The sequence below is a fragment of the Apteryx rowi genome, unplaced genomic scaffold (assembly GCF_003343035.1).
Source record: "Apteryx rowi isolate R43461 unplaced genomic scaffold, aptRow1 scaffold_6, whole genome shotgun sequence".
In the NCBI taxonomy this organism is placed as follows: domain Eukaryota; kingdom Metazoa; phylum Chordata; class Aves; order Apterygiformes; family Apterygidae; genus Apteryx; species Apteryx rowi.
Window position 1 is genome coordinate 2108588 of NW_020450871.1, and position 20190 is coordinate 2128777.

A 20190-nucleotide genomic window follows, 5' to 3' on the forward strand; every position below is an offset into this window, starting at 1 on the left:
CTGGTTCTAGGATCTCAGGAGATACCTGAAATCTTATGATCTTCAATTCAGAGAGATCCTGCAGAAACTTATCAGTCACCAGGAGATTAGTGCTTTGCAAAATGGGAAACACCCTTTCCGGGGTTAGGAGCTGTTCAGAAGCAAAACTTCTGGCAGCCAAACCACGTGGACCAACTTTCCCTTAGCTAAGACTTTTGGCAACCATAGTTCAAACCCTCTCAGCCAAAGGACTTTCTATCATTACATGGGTCTTTAGGAGGGATGTCTGAAATAGTCACATGGTTAATAGCAAGTCAGGAGGTTGGGGCTATCTGCTATGATCCTCCGTGTCTTGCACTGATTTTGTGTGTATCAGAGTAGATCGGTGCACAGAGCTGGGGTTCACCCACAAAAGCATATTGAGTGCACAAAGGGGAATAACCACCAGTGGTTGCTGATGTTCAAGACAGGACAGCTTTCCCCAAGGATATCTTTTTTAAGTATTGCCTGGAGGGGAACTAGTGAGTACTCAGCAATTTTGAACATTGGGTTACATATTTAGGAACCTCATTTTAAATGCCTTCTAAAAAACAGCAAACAGGCCAGAGAATAGAGAAAATGAGATGTGAACAGCTGAATCTGTTCTCTATCTCACCAAGGAAGATGGAGCAAGTCACCGTGACTCAAGTACTCTTCTGTAAAATGAGGCCAAAAGAAGAGCAGGTACAGAACTTTCTGCAGTGTCTTGGTCTGTACCCATTGATGTGTGTGTCTGGGTGGGCTGGGTTGCACAGGAATTTTCAGTACAGATGAAAGGCCTGTAGAGAGACATCAGTGTTAGTTAATCAGTGCCTTATAATGTTCTGATATCGGGAAGGGCAGAGAAGTATTGCTATTGTTAGGATGATGATCACTGTCTCCGTCATCAAGAGGCAAGAAAAAATAAGAAGTGGTTATAATTATCATTTTGGACACCATTCCAATGGCATTATTCTCAATATGGGGTCGGGATTATAATGCAATAGCAAAGTGAATGTCATCCTACAATTCCTTTATTCATTGCAGCACAAGTGTGAGCCATAAGATCCCTGCTATCTCCTTCCCTGACATCCAGCTGTGCATTTCCCAATACGGCAAACTCCCTCTTTCTGAGGTCCATTGTGACATTAACAAAGGCAGCCAAGCTGTACTGTTAACATCCAAATGATGAAAGGGGATGTAGAATGCCCCCCCCACCCCCCCCCCAGCATCTCTGGAGGTGAAAACAGTCAGTTTGCACCATTCCAGAGAGGAAGAGAAAAAATTACCAGACACAGATTTGTTACTGCCACTGTCTCCTGCTCTGAGCTGAAGTACTATTGCCCGTTCTTTTGCTTGCTGCTCCATGCAAGGAAGAGAACCTGCCTCTGGAATCTGCTAACCTTTTCCTGCATTGAAAATCAAATGAACACACTTGGTTTGGGAAAGGCTTGTGCAGTGTTTCATAAAAAGCCATTGTTGACGTGACAGACCTTGTTACTGACTTGGAGCCAAATCTTGAGGTCTTTGCGTGAAGGATCAGAAGGATTTGACCTCAGGACTGTTATTAGCCTTGACATCATCAGCTCCTGACATGGGATAGTTTTCCAGTGAACTTGCTTGAGAATGTTTAGAAATGTCAAGTGGCTGAGCCACGAGGACACAAGAACGAGAAGGTGTCAAATTCACCCAATTGAACGGGAGAATTTCAGTCCTCCCCTTTGCTCTCGTTGGCGATAGCAGTGCTGCTGACAACGTATGTCAGGGTTACACTGCATTATCAGACCTGCTCTCAGCCCAGGCATCCTTTGTCAGCACAGTCCAAGTGTGAGATCCCTGCTAAGTGAGAGCAATGGGCTCCCTACTTAGCCTCAGAGACCTGTGAGAGCACTTTTTCAGCACTATTTACAGTGTGGTGGATGAAGCTTGTACCAAACCTATTTAAGCAAGGGATGGACCCTGCATCAGTTGGACAGGAGCCTATAAGTTCTGGTTGTGGTGTGACAGCACTTTGCCAAAAGATACCTGGTGTCATGTCACACTAACTGACAGCTTCCCTTTTGAGGGTGTGGAAAGAGAAGGCAGAGGAGACTAAAGAAGGCAGATAGCTATATGCATCAATATACTGCTCTGATGTGCAGCAATCCCCTCACATTTATTCTAACTTGACTGAGGTAAGACTTCTGTGTTTGAACTCCAGCTGACAGAAGACTGTATGTTCACATTAAAACCTTCTGACCAAACTCACCACATTTTGACCAGCTACTGCATTGTCTCTAGGGCCCAGTACTTGGGAAACACCTCAGCTCACCAGAGTTCAAGCCAATCTCCTCAACAACCTTTTCTGATCTCCATTGTCTTCACTGTTTTCAAGCTGCCACCTGTCCTTGCATACATCCACAACTTGAGTTAAGCAGTAAATCTTCTTACTCTTATGCTCATGGACTCAAACTGCCATTCTAGTCGTTGACATCAGTCATGGTCTAACAAGACCTACTGCTCACACCTCCAAAAAACTTACACCATGAAGATGCCATTATCTAATGACACTCATGTTGTTTCATACAGCTAAAATCAGTTTCACTAGCAACAATGATAAGGGGTCAGAATAGTTCTGCACTGATCATATACCCACCTATCTATCTCACCATCTCACCACAAAATCCACAATCCTTGAGAGCAGAGCTTGCTAATGTGCTGCAAGAACTCATTCAAAATGCTTTAAGACCCCTAAATTAATCATAGAGGATCCTTTTCATCAGGGAAAACAAAAGCTCAAAATTCAAGGGGAGGGCTGAAATCTACTGAGCTGATTGGCCAGAGGGTGCCTTCTCCCCCGCACGTCCCAGTTGGTAACATTTCCAAATATTTTTGAGCAAGCTGAAAACAACCGTGTTGGAGGGGAAGAGAGGGCCTGCTAATACCCTATCGGTTTCACATTCTTAGGAGAGTTCCCAGCCCACCGATCTGCCGTCCTATATCAGGCAATAAGCCTTCAGCTGGAAACTCTACCCCGGCTCTACCTATTGTCCAATGTTTTCCTTCCTGCCAGATGATTGGAATCGCACCAGTTGTTAATTTTACACCTGCTGTTTGTGAATATCCCTGAGCGACCTTTCCAACAACAGCTAGCAGAGGGTATTTCTCGGTGGAGAGATGCACATACACGCACGCAGGAGCAGACAGAAAGGGAACAGGAAGGGGCCTCCCGATGAATGATGAGGGATTAAAATAGCTCTTGCTGGGGCCATTGTGGGATATTGGGCAGCAGGAATGATGAAGCGGATGTTTAAAACAGATTGAAGTGTTGATCTCAGCACAGAGGGCAAAACAGTGTTATCAGATCCTTTCCTCTTTCCAGCTCCCTCCTTGTGCCCATCTCGTTAAGCGATGCCACCCCTGGAGCTTTGAGGTTTAAAGGAACAGACATACAAAAGAATGCATCTCCCTGAGATGCTGAACCAAGGTCTGGAAAGTCAGAAAACTTTTTCACTTGGGAATTAGAAAGAAATATCTGCCCCAAAGCCCCGCTTATCTCTTTCTTATCCTGCTGTAACTGGTCTTAATGTCACCTCTGGAAGGCATTAGTCACCCAGAAGAGGGATATATCAGCACAGCATGAACAGGAAAAGCCATTGGCTTCACAGTCCTGAATTCTAGTTGGTCTGAGGAAGTCTCAGGTGCTCAGATATCACTGTGACTAGCTTTAATACTCAGATTAAATTAAACAGATCTAGCCCACATTAGAATTGCTGCATTAAATGCACTCTGGTTATTAAAAATGATTTATGGGGCCAGAGATGGAGCAGAGGAGAAACTGGCCATGGACTGAAGCCATGTCATCTCAAGATTTCCTACAGCAAACAGACTCAGGCTTGGACAATATTTGGCTGTAGGAAGTGGAGTTAGCATATGCAGGAGCAAGAGATGGCACATTTCCCTTTGAGGGAATATTGAATATTGAATAAATGTCTCAACATAGTGGTAGATTTCTGCTGAGTGGTAACAGATGTTTGGGGACAGGCAAGCCCGACCCTCATGGAGGAGAAATCAGTGATGTGAGTATCAACATGATTCTGTGTGTACGCTGCTCAGTCATGGGCCTCCATTCCTTCTGGTACGGCAGTGATCAGAGTGCCAAACAATACCTCTCCCAGGAATCTCAGCTCACCTTTTTTTCCAGAGAACGACTCTGGCTCAAGAACAGACACGGTTCAGAGACTGTGCAAATCTTGCTGTTCACACAGTTCCTCTGCCCTCTAACCTGGCTGAGCACAACTCAAATCGAAAAAGCCTTCTCAGGTTTGAACCCCAGGTGCAAAGCAAGCTGCGAGAGCCTGGGGCAGCAGTCCTCAACTCATGTCACTTGTCACAGTAACAGATCTGGGGGTCTTGCATTGTTTTACATGCAACCTTGCAAACGAAGCTTCAACTGCATCTTGGTTAATTATCAGCCCCATTATATCTTCAGCAAAAGGGGAACTCTGGAATTCGGCCACCTGTCAGCCTGAAGAACAACATCTTGACAACTTCAGTTCCCACTGTAGTTTTAACTGCAGAAATCACTGTTCATGTCTTCTCCTAACCAAGCGTGGAAGACAGAACTGTTTGCTCAGAAAGCCTGTCTGCAAGCACCAGGTGAGTGATCTCAACAGAGGTTTGTAACATGCAGCTCCTCAGAAGAAAGGATGTCTCTAATCATTGTGCCACGGAGTTCTTGCAGTTTCTTCTCTTGCCACTTTCATGTCAGCAAGCCATCACTTGCTCTCAGCCAGAAACTCACTCAAGTGCACAGGCAGCTGCAAACAGTACAATGCAGCACAGGTAGCGTTGGAAGGAGTCTCTGTGTCGAGCTCCTCCAAACCTGAGTTGCAAACCAGGGGAACAATAGTTATCTGAGAAAAACAATATCTCAGCTAAGTGAAACCCATCTTTGAAGATCAGGGATGACAGATGAGCTTCTCTGTGCAGCCTCACAGACATGCAAACAGCCATCTGCATCTCTGCATTTGGTTCTGTCCTTGGCCAACTCAGTTTAGAAAAGGTTTTGTTTTTCTTGGGCTGTTTTTGTTTACAGCCGCTTGACCGAGGCAGAGAGTTCACCAGCAGCTGAACACAACCCAGGCTCTCCCAAGTGTAAGTTCTCCAGTGAAACATCTGGTTACAAGGCAAGGTCAAACAGGCCTGAAATGGATAAGGGCCACAGACTTTTTCCACAGAACTGCAGCCAGCTGGGAAAAGAACAGGCTTTTCTGGGTACATTTCAGCATTAGGCTGGGAAAAGAAAAAAGAAAAAAAGAGAAAGAAATAGATATTGCAAAAAAGCCTGAGATCAGCAGGCTGGTTCTTTTATTGGTTAAAAGTCAAGACCACCCTAGTTGTCATATGAACTGCTGAGTCTTATTTAGCAGGAATTCTAGTTGTCCCAGATAGACAGAAGGTCTCTTTAAGTCCCTCATTTATTCATATTTACTAGTGCGTATGAATTTCTCTATATCCCACCATCCTGGAATTGCCTCAGACACATATCTCAAGCAGGAGACCTTCTTCCCGCTCTGTCCCTCTCTAATATTTTCTTCTCATGATTGCATTAGACCCAGAAGGATAAAGGAAGACCTGAACTCCCCCCACACCACAAACCTTGATCTCCTTTTTCTTTTGATCAGAAATTCCTTAGGACTGGACCATTGTTTGTATAGCACCTAGTACCACTGGTGCCCAAGTCAATGTCTGGTTGCAGTACTGACACAAATAATAACAACATGAATTGGTTCATGAATTGGTGTAGAGCTGCTGAAAACCAAAGAAATCATTCAGGAAGCCCAAAGAATGGATCCTTCCACACAGCCCAGGGAATGTTAATAGGCAATCTAAAATTTAGTATGTCCTTGTTTTTAAAAAAGCCTCATTCCTCTGAGCAAGGATCAGGAAAACCCCATGTGAACCTAATGACCAACCAAGCACATGCAACACCCACCAAGAGACAGAGATCTTATCAAGGAGACACAGTGGGAACTGTTTGGTGAATGAGGACTGATTAATGGACCAAAAAAAATTCACAGAAAAGTGTAAATTCACATTATAATGTTTCTACTGCATAAGCTGACCAGCCCTAATAATACTGATCCCTAGTACACGACTTTCAGAGAGAAACAGGTGAAGAACAACTGCCTGAGCACGGGACTGAGCACTGTCTCTGAGCTTCGACTCTTCCTTCTTCAGTGACCTTGACTAAATCTCTCAGCCTTTTTGTGCTTGAGCATCCTTCTCGAAAAGGATAAGGACAATAGCAGACACTCACCTACTTCATGGGGTAATGAATGATTCAGATAGCTCTCATCGACTTCTTCAAGTCCTATACACAATATTCAATGCATCATGCAGCAGCTCGCATTAGCCAGAAAGCTACTGTCTCTTAATGGGATGGAGTTCCAAGGGTGATGGAGAGGGCAAAGGCTGTGGAAGGACCTGGCCTCTGAAACCTTTTCCTCTGGCAGATCTGTCCAAGCTGGGACTCATTTGCAGCAGGATCCACTTACTTGTGACGGGAGGCAAGGAGGGAGCGGGGATGGCTTGCGCTGAGTGTGAGACTGCCATTGTGCCGGGTCACGCTGGAATCCAGATGTCAGGGGCAGAAGCATCTTTTGAGGCACAGCACATCGGCTGCTGCCTTCAGGCACCAGCAATAAAGGACTCCAAATCTGAACTTGGAAGCCAACCAAAATACCAAAAGATTGTCGTGCTTCTCATGTGCATAATCTAACGCCTAATTTGCATGCACTGCTTGTGTATCTTAATCCCAGCTTTCCAGGGGATGCTGTCCCATTCCTGATCCCATCAGCAGATGGACTACATCTGCACAAATGAAAGCCACAGTTTTCCCCCTACTCAGATTTTTCCCACCAAACTGTTGGATGCAGCTGTTACCCAGGCCTCTGCCTTATGCAGTCTTTGGTCTGGATGCACAGATTTTCTTTCACAAGTTTGTTCCCACTTCAGTTGCCCTTCAGGCTGCCTGGACATGAGCAAGCTCCGATCTGGAGTCACTGTGCTCCAACAAATACAATAAGCACTGTTGAGCACATAGTACTGGCTCACTTTTGTCTGTCTTGGAGCACAGGTACTGTACAAAACCCCACACATCTGGATTGGGACTTTACTCAGATATTATGTTTGGGAGTGCAAATGCAGGCTGTTGCTCACTTAAACACAGACTTCACAGAACCACAGAATCACAGAATGGTTGAGGTTGGAAGGGACCTCTGGAGATCATCTAGTCCAACCCCCCTGCTCAAGCAGGGTCACCGAGAGCACGTTGCACAGGATTGCATCCAGGCGTGTTTTGAATATCTCCAGAGAAGGAGACTCCACAACCTCTCTGGGCAACCTTCACTTTCAAGTACATCTTTGCAATCCTATTAAAAGCCAGCCATGTGAATTTGCAACTTTGTGCACCCCTCATCCTACAGATAAGATTCAATGAAAAGATTTGCTCTGAGCTTCTGGTATCTTCAAATAGAATTGGAGGGGTAAAATGGAACCTGATCCCATGCTTTTTCCAGAAAGTCCTGGGAACAACCCCAGACACATATTCCATTCCCTGAATAACAAGTAACTACAAGAACACAGAGACTCACACCCTCATTCCTGAATTAGCTTCCCCCCAAACTGAGCCTGTGGTATTAGGAAAAGGTGTATTTGCAAGCCCTCAGGCTTAGATATGGTAGGGCAAACTGATTAGTTTAAAGACAGGTAAACCCAATTTAGAGCACTAAGTGTGCAAATTTTGGAACCCCTTGTAGAAACTGGGCTTGAAAAGCAACATAGCAAAAATTTCATTCATCCTCACCTCTTTCCTTTTCTTTTGTCTTTTCTCTCTCAACAGGGAGAGTCCCTCTAGCAAATCTCATCCTGTATCTTTCAGTTGTGATAAAATAACCTTCCAGCTGCCCAAACCTACAGATCCATGCATTAAGAGTGGGGTTTTGTCATAACATAAAGGGTCAAATAATTTCCCTTTCCCTCTATTTACTTAGGTTCTGATATAAGCAGTCATGTCATTCTCAACCTTTCCTGGGCAAGAGGACTTCTTTGTTTGTTAAAGTTGTACCAAAGCAACCAGTAAAGTTTGGTGAGGCTCTCCTCCATGCTGCCAGGAGGGAGAGAACTGCACTGACTGAGAAACTGTCTGGGACTTGGGCATTTTTTTTCCTCTTCCTTTAAAGCATAAATGTTTTGGCTACATCAGTAAAACTGATCATTTTCTCTCGCACTCCTTAACTTTATTTCTATTACTTCTGGCCTGCTTGAAACATCCTTTCCTACGCAACATTTACTGCACCATAGGGGCACCAGCCTCTGAAGCCAAGCCTGCTGCTCCCCACACTCCAGCAACACAGACGTTCTTGGGCAGCCAGATCCAGTATCATCTGGGGAGCAGCAGTGAGCCCATCCATGCCCCATTCTCTGCTCCCTCTGGTCCCGGGACGTGGCATCTGCCAGCACTGCACCTCTGCTGGGACAAGTCCCTGCCCCGCTCCCTGTAGGTCTCATTTAGGAGGCACCACCAACTACTGCTGAGAACAGGGAGGTGCCTGTGGGTGCACCTCCATCACCTGCCCATACCAATGGTTTAAGGGTGCTGACTGAAAGCATCCGTTGTGGCTGGGCAGCTGTCCAAGCAAGTTAGTTGAACGCAAGCTCAGCTGCATTTCCATGGGTAGGATCACGCTCCTGGATCGCAGTGTAGCCAACCCTCATATTGCACTGGGCAAAATCCACAGCCAGGGAAACAGGCCTCACAAGCTTCTACCCTCTCTGGTTATTCACAGCAGGGATAAGCAAGGCTTCATCTATAATCACCTAAAAACATCACATGATTCATGCTCTCACAGTACAACAGCTGAGCACGCTGCAGGATACACAGCAACATACATTGGTGATGCACCATTACACACTATCCCATTGCAAGCCCTGTTGAAACGCTGCCATCAAATTATTTCAGCTGATCAAAGTAGGAAAAAAAGATAGAATATTAAAGCCCCAGATATCAAATTAATAAGAATAAAAGCATGTAGGTGAGAATTAAGAAGGCATTAACATTCTGATGGCATCTGCTGCCTAAATTAAACTACAGGAAAAAAAAAAAAAAAAACGAGTTCAGCTGACGCTCAGGATCAGGACAAATAGTTCTCAAATGGAAATTACAGTTTTGAAAATTATGCACCAAAAAAGGATCCAAATTAGGACATTTCTGATTTGTGAAGTTCTTTCTCCAGGTGGGGATCTCAGGCTTGGATGGAGGGCTCGCAACATGATTTGGCAAGATGCTACAGTTGCTCAGTTCCTACATCCCCCAGCAGGACCAAATTGGCCCATTGCCCAGCTGGGGCAGTGCCTTGTCATATCTCCAGTCCTTGTGGGCCTCCATCCCCTTTTGGCGTGGGACCATGAGGATTTGGTGTACGAAGCGTGTTTCATTCATGAAGACACCAACATGGAAGAGGAGGAATTAGGCCTGGATTTTCAAAGAAGTTCAATGTTAAATTATGTGGGTAACTGCATTCGTAATTTACATGAGCAGTTACTGTGACAACTAATAGTGAACGTCATAAATAGCTGGTTGAGCATGTAATGACCTGAGTTATATGCACCATCATGTTTCTTTGGCACACCAAATTAGGTGTGCATACACATTTTGCATGCCCCAATGGACTCCTACCTCAGCAAAGAGCCTTAATTTCACAGTACAAGCCTGATCTCAGCAGCCCAGCACAGTACAGACAGTTTATGTGATGCAAAAAGCTGGCACAAGCTCTGCGGCCCAGGTCGGAATGGATCCTCAGACAGCTAATTAATTTTTACTGCTCCTTTGTGAACTGTAAATTACCCTTCGTTTCCTAGATTTCTGTCCCATTTTTTCCCTGCCTTTCTCTAGTGAAGCAGTAAAAAGGGAAAAGTGCCAATAATGGGCTCTCATTGTGATAAAAGCAGCCACGACTCACTCGCGCTTTGAACAATGCTCTGCTTAGGACCAGAATACAAAGGCAAATGGGTTTCAAGAAACTGTCCAGAGATAATGACTTTTCCTGAAGACGGGAGGATCTGATGAATACTTAAGAAAAAAAAGGAGGGGGGGAAGGTGTCTGTTCCTGCAGGACAAACACAACCAACTTCCGCTCTTGCATGGGCTTAAAAACAAGATAAATAATCTTCTCTTAGAGACCAAGTTCATCAGTATTGTCTGCACAAGAGCAAGGGAAACTGCCTACAACGCTGAACCACTAACGGCCTCCCCTTCTCCCTCAAACAGGAAAGAAGAGCTTCTCTCCCAGAAAGAGTGACCTTCAGACCACACACACACCACATCTTTAGAGACCAGCCCCTGAGCAAATGGTGCTGGAACAAGGATGGGCAGCTTTTTTCACTACTGCTGTGACCCTGTTCAAAGACTAGAGCTGCTGACTTTCCTGTTGAATCCAGATAGCAACACCCTGCCAAGGGAAGATCTAATAGTACATACAAATCCACCAAGACACGGTTCCAGTGTGTTTTCTTTGCTGATGCCACTGTCATCCAAACCTGTTATCTTTAGTCACACATCTATCAGAGGCAGAAGTAGCTGTAGAGTAAAAAATCATGACACACCTGAGATGAACTTTGCACAGGCTCTGCTAAAATTCAGCACAACTTCAGTGTGGTGAGAATCACTTCACCCTAGTGTCAGGACACCAGTATTTGCACTAAATCTGCTGATAACAAAAAAGTTTGGCTGGAATTTTCATGTGGTTGCATCTACCAAATGCCCTTTGAAAGGCCATGGCTACAATAACATGAGGAAGATCTCTGGGTCCATGATGTTGGGATGCTGCAGGAATGAGAACACGGCATTGCTGGGGTGCCTTTATGGGGCCTTCAGCATATTAGATACTTCTATTGCAAAACACCACATTCCTCAGCTCTGACGGAGCCTCTTTTATCTCAGCTGCAGATTCCTAAGTCAAAATCGCTGCCAGATCACTGTGCACAGTGAGTTAATGGCCACAAAACCGGAGTGTCTCTTGCCTCAAGTCATTTACCCATAGCATCAATGACGTTATCATGTTCAGCCCGTATTTACTACAGCTACAAACTGATTCAGAGAAACCTGGAGTACAGGATTAATCATTACTCTTGGGATGTTGAAAATGGATACCAGAACGGACTTCCAAATTAGGTATCTAAAAGTCCTGCATCTCCCAGGAGAGCCCCATTACATCTCCGTACTCGTTCTAATGGAATCTATAGCATGTGAGCATGGCTTTGCCTCCCACAAGCCCTCCCTGCATAATTAGCCCCAGCTCAGATTGCTACTTTCTGTAATGGCTGGAGAACCACTTTCTTCAGGCTACTGAGATGCAAAGAGGAAATGTTTATTGCAAAATGCAAGTCAACCACAGCCAGTGGGTCTGGACCATGGTGGAGGGATACAGAAATGGCTTCTTCTTCTTTTTTTTTGCCTCAGAAATAGAACTCACTAAAAATAGCAGTTCCTCAGGAACAAGACTGCCTGAAAATAGCTGTTTCTCAGGAGCAGGGCTGGCTGCTTCTGAAAGAAGTAGCTATTAATGTATAATTGTCCCTGAGGCTGGTTTCTGAGAAAATGCTGTACATACAGAGGGCTGTAATGAGATATGTTCACAGGCAGGAAAACATAGGCACCCCTCTCTTGTCAGAGGTCCTGTAAACTCCAGTAGTTCACATAAGTGCAGTTGGTTCACTGATCTTAGGCATAATTAGATCCGTAACAGCATTGGGAGGCATTTTCCCCTGTGCTGGTTTAAGCAGTGCTGGGATTCTCTTATTATCCAGACCAGTAAATAACAAAGCTGGGGAATGCTGCTGCCATCAGCTCTAGCTAAACCTACATTGGTTCTTCTCCCAGGACTGGGAAAGCCTTACAAAGCTGAAGCAGGCTTTGAAACTTCAGCACTCTCCTTCCGCAGCAGGTCCAGGAACTTTGTTGAATTGCAGGTTGTGCAATCTACCTCCAATTTCCTGCTCTACGCAGCACTCAAAGTTTTCTCATGTAGATGGTACGATGCAATAAAGCTTCCGAAGAAGGGCCCTACACCTCTAACACTGTGGTGTTGCCTTACAATGAGGAAACAGCAATTGCTTGTGAGATTGGTTGACTGGCTGGTCATTCCCTAGAAATTCTCTCTCAACCCTTTTTTTTTGTCACAGGTGCAACAGTCTTTTCCTGTGTCTTCTTTTTTCCTTCCCAGCACAGCCACCCAATATCTGTACAGAGGCCATTCTCCTCCACTTCTTCTCTAGAGGAAAACTCCAGCAGACCAAAAGTAACTGAGATTAGGAAAAGTCCAGAAGAAGAGAATCTTGCAAAGCAGCAGCTTTAAGGAAACAGTAGTGCAGATGAAGTGCAGTGGGCTATGACTCTGATTGCAGCCATCATTTCAATCCCACAACACCAGGGCCATAGCATCCTCTGTTGAGAGCACCACTGGATCCCACAGGCTGGGTAGGACTGGGCTGTGTCATTACTGGACGGAAATCTACAGACTGCCTGTACATTTCTGTGATATTAGTGTTTCCTCGTGTAGTATCTTCCCTCTCTATCCACTGGTGATCTGATGCTTTAGCACGCTGGCAACAGTAGAAGCAGCCTTCTGGAGGAAGAACAGGGCAAGTTCTGGCCACCGAGTAGCCCAAGGTAGTTTCTAGCTCGAGAAATTACTCTCTTTGTCCTGACCAAATTCCAAAACAAGAAATGGCACTCTGCTTGTAATTATTGCAGGCTGCAGTTTTCATTATGGAAAGTGCCTTTACTTCTGTGGGTAGGTTTACATCGCAGTGTGCAGCAAAAACAGACATTCCCAGACTTGATTTTAGCCTAGTTTCCTTAGGAGGGAATACCAGTGAAGATGCAGCCACGCTGATTTCACACACCCAGGGCTGTGGGAAACGTGTAAAACACAAATCCTATGCTGCCGAAACTCTGGTGCCTGACATGGCCAGGCAAAACTAGAGCAGGTGTAGGCACACCTCCACACATCCTTGACATCTGACCTCACAGTTAACTGGTCTTTCCCTTCCTTATTGCTAATATGCTAATATTGCTAATAATGGTGATAATATATAATAAAAATAATACATAATGCTAAACTACATACATTAAGGGGAAGACACGCAATATGCTTCTGTATACATATAGTCCTTGCCTGTTTATTTTGTTAGAGTTTTTAAATATGTCTTGGGACCCTCAAATCAAATAGCCCACAAAAGACAGAGTGCTTGACATCATTTCTGTTTGATACCAGCAGGGTGTGGACCTTTTACAGCTCAGATCGGTTTGATTAAAAAAACATTTTGCTGCAGCCATCATACAGTGCTCATTAAAAAGTACTCTACATCTGAATAGCATTTATCATGCAGGAATCTCACCATGTTTTACAAAATGTAATTAATTAAACTTTACAGCTCCCCTTGGAGAGGGATATGGAAAATGGAGTTGCCTTAATCCATCACTGAAATGCAGCAAACAGTGGGTTAGAGGAAAGCAGCTGTTCAACAGCATGCAGCAGCTCTAGGCAAGAAGAGAAGCTCTCCAGGCAAAATCACCTAGGGAATGTACTACACACTTTGCGCTTGCCTGAATCGTATAGTTACTTTCACTATGGGTTAAATCCCAACTCTTGCAGAAAACTGTGTGATTTCTCTTTCCCCCCAGGCTTATATCTGAGACACCTGGCAGCACAGCATGACTTGTCTCCACTAGAAGCATGCCATCTACTGAATTCTCGGCGCTGCTAAAGACCAGGGGGCAGCCACAGTCCTGACCAGAACCGAGAGAGGCAGAAGATATAAAGCCATACGGCCACAAACTGCATCGCACAGTACTGGAATGCTGTGCAAGCTAGTGCTTAAAGGGGAGGGAGGGTAAAGTCCCCTTAATCCCTCGCCTACTTCCCTCTCCCCTCCCCACTGGTAAATCCACACCTGTTAAAGGTCACCCTGAAATGAAACACATTTGAGTATTTCCTGCTCCAGCTCAGCTCCTCTGCTCCAGGGGCCTGCAGTCCTGACCAGTTCATGCTGCAGAGCAGGAGAGGGAAGGGGGGCGCCCATGTGACCTGCCTGAATGTCAAAGTCGCATGGCTGAAATCCCACCCAACTCTTAGCTGATCTTTAGAGAGGAATCTCTTTCTCACCCTGGCTTTAAGCTCCTTTCTTGCCGAGCATATAGGATAACACGGTCACTGGGCAAACCTGATTAAACAGATCTGTTATGCTGCTTTCATTACCTTGCAAAAAGCTAGAATTTGATCTAGTGCAAGTTGGGGTGGGGGGGGAAGGCAAAGCATCCCTGACTCATGAGTGAAGTACCACAATGAAAACCCAGAGATATGTGTGGGGAGGGAATGAGGCAAAGAAATGTGTGCATCCACGCTGCACCAAAGAGAAGCACTAAGAAAAGGGAGAACAGATGGAGGAGGAGGTATCTTACCAACTCACTCACCAACTAATTGAACACAACCGTGAGTCCTGTAGTGGTGATTGCAGCTATTGATTGGAGAAAGATGCATGGTCTAACTCTCTGGATGCGCAAATGCTAAACTGGAAGGCCTGGGCTATACTTGTAATGACAGACAATTTGCTCCTGGGAGCTGAGCTGTGGCTCTCCCATTGCAACCCTATAGATCTCTTGATTTCTTAGTGTCTTCTAAGAAGACATTTTACATCATCCACCAGTGAAAGAATAAGAATGAGCTCTAAATGAAACACTAATGCTTCTTGTCTCCTAAACACTTATTTCAATCTGATGTCTTCCCACTATTGCAGGTTAAGTGGCTGCAGCCATCAGGAAGAAAGAGTAACTAACTCTGGTCTAAAAGCACTTCCAGAAGCGCAATGGAGACATGCACTGGGTTAAACTGGAAATCATCTGTGTTCTGAGATCTGCAGAAAGCAACAGCAATGGGCATCTCCACAGTGTGGTAGAAGCGGTAACATCTCAGACTCACCGGTGCAACAGATCTTCTACCGAGATGCACGCCAGCAGAGTGAGAATAGCCAGCGACTACTTCACCTGGGAGGGCCAGTTAGACAACAACCACGCAAGGCCATGCAAATGCTGAGTATTTTCATCAGATGTAAAGGTGGGAAGGAAAAAAAGAAAAGGTACAAGGATTGTGCTGGAGGAACTGACAGTGGATTCAAAGATAGTAACAAACAAGGTGATTTTTTAAGTCTCTGCCGTGCTATTTGATTGGTCTCTAAATCCTCCCCACAGAACATGAGGCCCAGCTGAAGCTGAAGCACTCACACTTAGCTGAACAGGCACGTTGATAAGATGGGAGTCATTGCACAAACCTTCCCCGTGCTCATGAATACAGATCTGCTTGCACACACGGAAGGTATGTTCTGCCCTGCCCCTCTGGATTGATACCACCATGGTTTTCCCAGTGGTTACATGTCTTTCCTCTTTTTAGCAGGAAGAAACTGGTTTTTACTGGCGCCTGGTTTTATTTTCACGTTTGTCGATGGGGAACAGGCAGTCCCAGATACAGCTGTCGCTGCAGCATATTTATCTTAGTGAAAATTCCTGCTTGGGTTTTGCAAATGTTTTAATTAACGTAAATTATTTTACTACATTTTACTACTGATAGCATATAATTATCTCCCCACAGGTATATATTTAGCTAACCAGAAGGCTGATCAAAGACCTACAAAATAAGGTACTTTTGCAACTGGCACTAGATACAAGCAGAGACCAGCATGATGGGACCAAAGGCGGGGGGGGAGGGGGAGAATTCCCCCTTCCGCAGTCCTAAACATCAGTGCTCAAATTTCCCCATTTGAAATTATCACAACATTAATTTACCCATCTTACCAGAGGAGCACAAAGATGCATGAATACTTAAGCGTTGTGAAGGAAAAAAGAACCATGTAGATGCTAAACTATTAATGACCGGTAAGCAATCTCTTTTGTAAAGTTTTTTGAGGTTGACTAAATAAAATGGCTCTGTAATAATACAGAGCAAGCAATCCGATTATGGTCATAGGTTAATTCTCTCAACTGATTTTGCTGGGTCAATCCCTACATATTATTATCTATGTGAGGGAATTCACCATTTTCCTGAGGAAGTCTGACCATGGAAGAGATTCCAAATTTCACACCCCTTTCTCATCATAGTCAACTCAGGACCTCTGGTTTCCACTGCAAACACATTTTTAGATGAGTAAGTTTGAGACCTATGCTGAGCAGCTGCACTGCTCTCACCACCTCAAACTGTTCACACAATTAAAAACAATAGATAGGATCAAGCTACCTGGGACCGTCCTACCTTTTCTCCAAATTACTGGATGATAAAACATGCATCTCTACATTGAGCTTCTGGAAGTGCTTGTATCCCAGGGTCACTCTTTCTCCTTGATGGCTGCAGCCTCTTAACCTGTGATAGAGGGAAGATATCAGATTGAAATAAGTGTTTAGGAGCCCAGAAGCACCCTACGCCAAACCGCATGTTTCAGAATCTTATCTGTCCACTTGTGTAGGTTTGATCCTTTATTAAAAGCACTGGGTGCTTCGTCATCAGTTTCAGTGGGCGCAGGATCAGATAGGTAAATCCTCATCTCTTGACCTTCTTGAAGGCCATTCTGTGCCACTTTACACACCTATGAATACTGTGTCTGCTTTTTATTATAGTGTCACTGAGCACCAGTCCCAGGTGAGACCCTGAGTGTCCAAGGTGTGGCACATAGAACAAAAAAACAGTCCCAGCCTCTAAGATCTTACAGTCGGAGGGAGGTTGTATTTGACTCTTCACTTTTCCTTTTAAACAACTTTAATGAAAAGTGTTACTTAACTCTTCAGCTGTGTCTGAGTCTTTAGACTAAAAGCTACAATATTATGTGCTATGGTTGTTACTGGAATAAGGAAATGTCTTTCATGCTTATTGACGTCTTTTGCAAAATAGTCTGGGTATATGAGTGACGTACTCCCTATTATTTCCATGCCATTACTTATAAAGTTCATAGCATTTTCTAGAGGGGTCCTCAGCAAGATGAAGACCTCAGGGCAACACTCCATTAGGCTTTTATTTTTATAGGTTGGGTTAAACCTTCTTCAAACTGGTAGATATAACTGTTTTCCTTTATTTAGGGTAGCTGAAGGAGACATTAAGTCTGTATTTCCACCCAAAATGCAAGATTGCTCAAGTATCTGAAAGCTCTGAGGGGATGGTCTCGGTAGGGTATTAAGCAGAAAGAAGATTGTGTGTAGATGGACAATACAGTTCAGGTGGAAGAGGAGAGAGAAAGGGAGCATATTTAAACAGGCAGGGAACGGAAGTTTCAAACAGCCTGAACAATCATTGATATAAAACCTGGACTGAATACAAGAAATAGAGGGATTTGGGGTCACACTGCTGCCTGGAACAGGTCGGGAGCTGTGAGCAAGGAAACTGGCTCTCAACTGCATGATTTCTTCTGTGTTCAGGAAAAGAGGGCTGTGCGCATTCTTGTAAGCAAACAGAAATACATCAGAAATACCTTTCTTCATCACTCCTCCTCCAATCTGGATCAACCAACAAGACCTTGAATTTTGGCCAACAGCGGGGGTCAAAGGGAGGAAATGTGTGCTAGAGAACCTCGCACACATCTGTACCAGTTAACTCTTCCTGCTTGGTTCAGGATTAAGATGGCATAAGGACAACAGCCCTACTCCTCTCTTACTCTGGACCAGCACAGGCAGTCCACGCCAAGGTTTAAGTCACTGCTGTCCGTAACTGCACGGGAGATGTATCCTTTTTACAGACTTCCACTCCTACCCTAACAACTCAGACTTCCCCAAACCCTGCTATAAGCAGTTTGAGCAACTCTAGGTGCTCTTCCACTCTGCAGGAAACTCCTTAAAATGAGGGACCTGCCACTGCCTTTTTTCCTGTAGGTAAATTAACCTGCCTTTCATGAACAATCCTGTTTAAAACAATAGGCTGCCTTGCAATCTATGAAGCATGCTTTTATGCAAGTTTGAAGCACGCTTTTATGCAAGTACAGTAAAAAGGCCGCAGAATAGTTCATCAGGGTACACTTCTGCAATAAAAAGACAGTTACCGGTAAAGTGCAATAATACAATAAAGAATAATTTAATAAAGGGAGTTTTAACTCATTTTAGAGAGAATAGATTCAGAACCATTTCTTTAAGTGAGCAGGCACACTGTATTTTCCTAATCCTAGTTTCTGCTAATAAGTAACAGGTAGTAATTTATTCCTTCTGCTTTTATCTTTATGTTAAGGGAGAGCACCGTTCAATATAAATACATTGATTTCAGGAAAATAGAGGCTGAAGATACAAGCCAGACATCTAGATCAGCCTCTGAGTGAGATGCATTACAGAGCAGCATAGTCTCTTGAGATGACAGAGGTCCCAGGCCTCAAGTCACTTAATACCAGGTAATACAAACCCTTTGTGGCAAGAATCCTGCAATGGCAGGAGGAAAGCATGTGGAACAGGATTCTGTGATCTAAGAGAAGTAGAAACTAGAGAGATGTAGTTCAGTGTTTATGTAGGAGCCCTGTGGGCCCCCTTCAGTGTTCTTAATTTAGTCTTCATCATCTCTGATCCGTTCTAACAGTCCTCTGTGGGATGGATATTTAATAACAAGGAAATCTGGGGTCCTGGCTGACCTGTCACAAGCAGTGGTGGATGGCTGCTCCCTGTTTACTGCTGTATCATTTTGCTTTTCAGATTCAGCACAATAAACAACAACAAAACCTGACACTGTTTTATGAACCTGAATTATACGATTTAAAACCTCTAGAGGTCAGGCTAATTTAGAGTATCTTTCCAGCAGGAGCATTTTGCTAAGTGCGAGTGACATCTGCTGGAATCCTCTTCCCCTTAAACCATCCTCCCGCCCATCACAGCCAGTTCTGCAGGTGTTTATCTGCCCAGGGTGGCTCTCCTGGGTGACTGTCTACATTAAAACCCCCAGAAAGAGACGTAGGCAATATGAAATAAATCTGGGTGCCCCTTCACTATTGCAGGAGGCAGGAGTAGTCCTCATCCACACATCCTCATACATTACCTCTTTTCCACTGCTCTGGTTAGACAACTGTACTTCCAGGAGACACGGAGGCCTGGCCTCTCCTTCTGTTGTTGACATCCTTTGAGAGGAGCTATGGTAAAACGTGGCATGTTCCCATGTGGAAAAATCCTGCCTGGGCACTGAAACAGGACCACACAATATATTACTCCCCTATCGCTTAATCCCCATGAAGAACATGGTCAATGTTCCTCCTCTAGCCTTCAAGCCATCTAAGACTGTAGGAGAGGGCAGTTTGTCCTGGTCCCCCCCAAGGAGAGATCTGAAAGTCCCTAACTTCTTACATTACAATATATCTTAACATATTTAAATATCTGTTATAGTATATAACATTACTAATAAACATTTATATACGAGTCGCAATTTTTTCATGCTAAGCCCACAGGAAAAGGTTCATTTTGGGGACATCAACAACCCCCAAAACAATCCTGAGGGGAAGACGTAGATGTGTGAATTTTTCTCTCTCTGGTATTTTGTCACGACCAGCCGCAGTTTTCACCTGTCTGTGCAGAAGCGCTGGTACAGGGGCTTCCTGCGAAGCCTCACAGGCTGCGTCACCGCTTGGTGACTTATTTTGCCCCGAGGCTTTCCCCTCGCGGCCGGGCTAACGCCGCGGCGTGCCCGGAGGCCGGCTGGACGCGGGGAGGGGCGGGAGAGGGGCTATGGCAGCTCGGGGCCCTGCGGGTTTCCGCTCCTCGCTGGCCGCTCTCGGGCCAGGGTGACGCGCGCCCTGCTGCCTCGCCCGCCCTGCCGCCTCGCCCGCCTGCCCCGGGGCGTTAGTGGACCCCGGGCCCGTTGCTTCGGGTGGCGTCGGGCCTGCACGCCCGGGGAGGGGACATGGCCCCGAAGGGACCTGCTCTGACAAGACAGGGAGAGGAAACCCTGATGGCGCCCGGAGCCCCCCACGCAGGCTGCCACAGCGGGGCTGGCAGGGCCACACGCTGCCAGGCCGCAACCCAGAGCCTGTGGCAGCCGAGGCAGAGCGTGCAGCCCCTGAAGGGGACGGATCCCCGCCACGGGGAGGCGGGAAGGGGACACGGGGGACGACAGGGCCCTACCCCTCCCCAGCGGGCTCAGCCTGCAG

General features: G+C 45.3%; 1 long non-coding RNA gene across 7 annotated transcripts in view; it reads right to left on the reverse strand.

Annotated features, from left to right (window-relative positions):
* Positions 1-20178, reverse strand: part of LOC112974362 — a 45677-nt gene extending 25499 nt beyond the window's left edge. For 5 of the 7 annotated variants that reach the window (XR_003256253.1, XR_003256248.1, XR_003256246.1 and 2 more), the window contains exons 1-5: positions 19606-20178; positions 19089-19228; positions 16344-16451; positions 4169-5271; positions 635-797 (exon numbers count right to left, since the gene is read on the reverse strand). This is a non-coding gene — a long non-coding RNA (uncharacterized LOC112974362). Of the gene's footprint in view, positions 1-634; positions 798-4168; positions 5272-15020; positions 15131-16343; positions 16452-19088; positions 19229-19605 lie in introns of all 7 variants that reach the window. The other 2 variants (XR_003256251.1, XR_003256252.1) reach the window with 2 other exon arrangements.
* Positions 20179-20190: the final 12 nt, after the last annotated feature.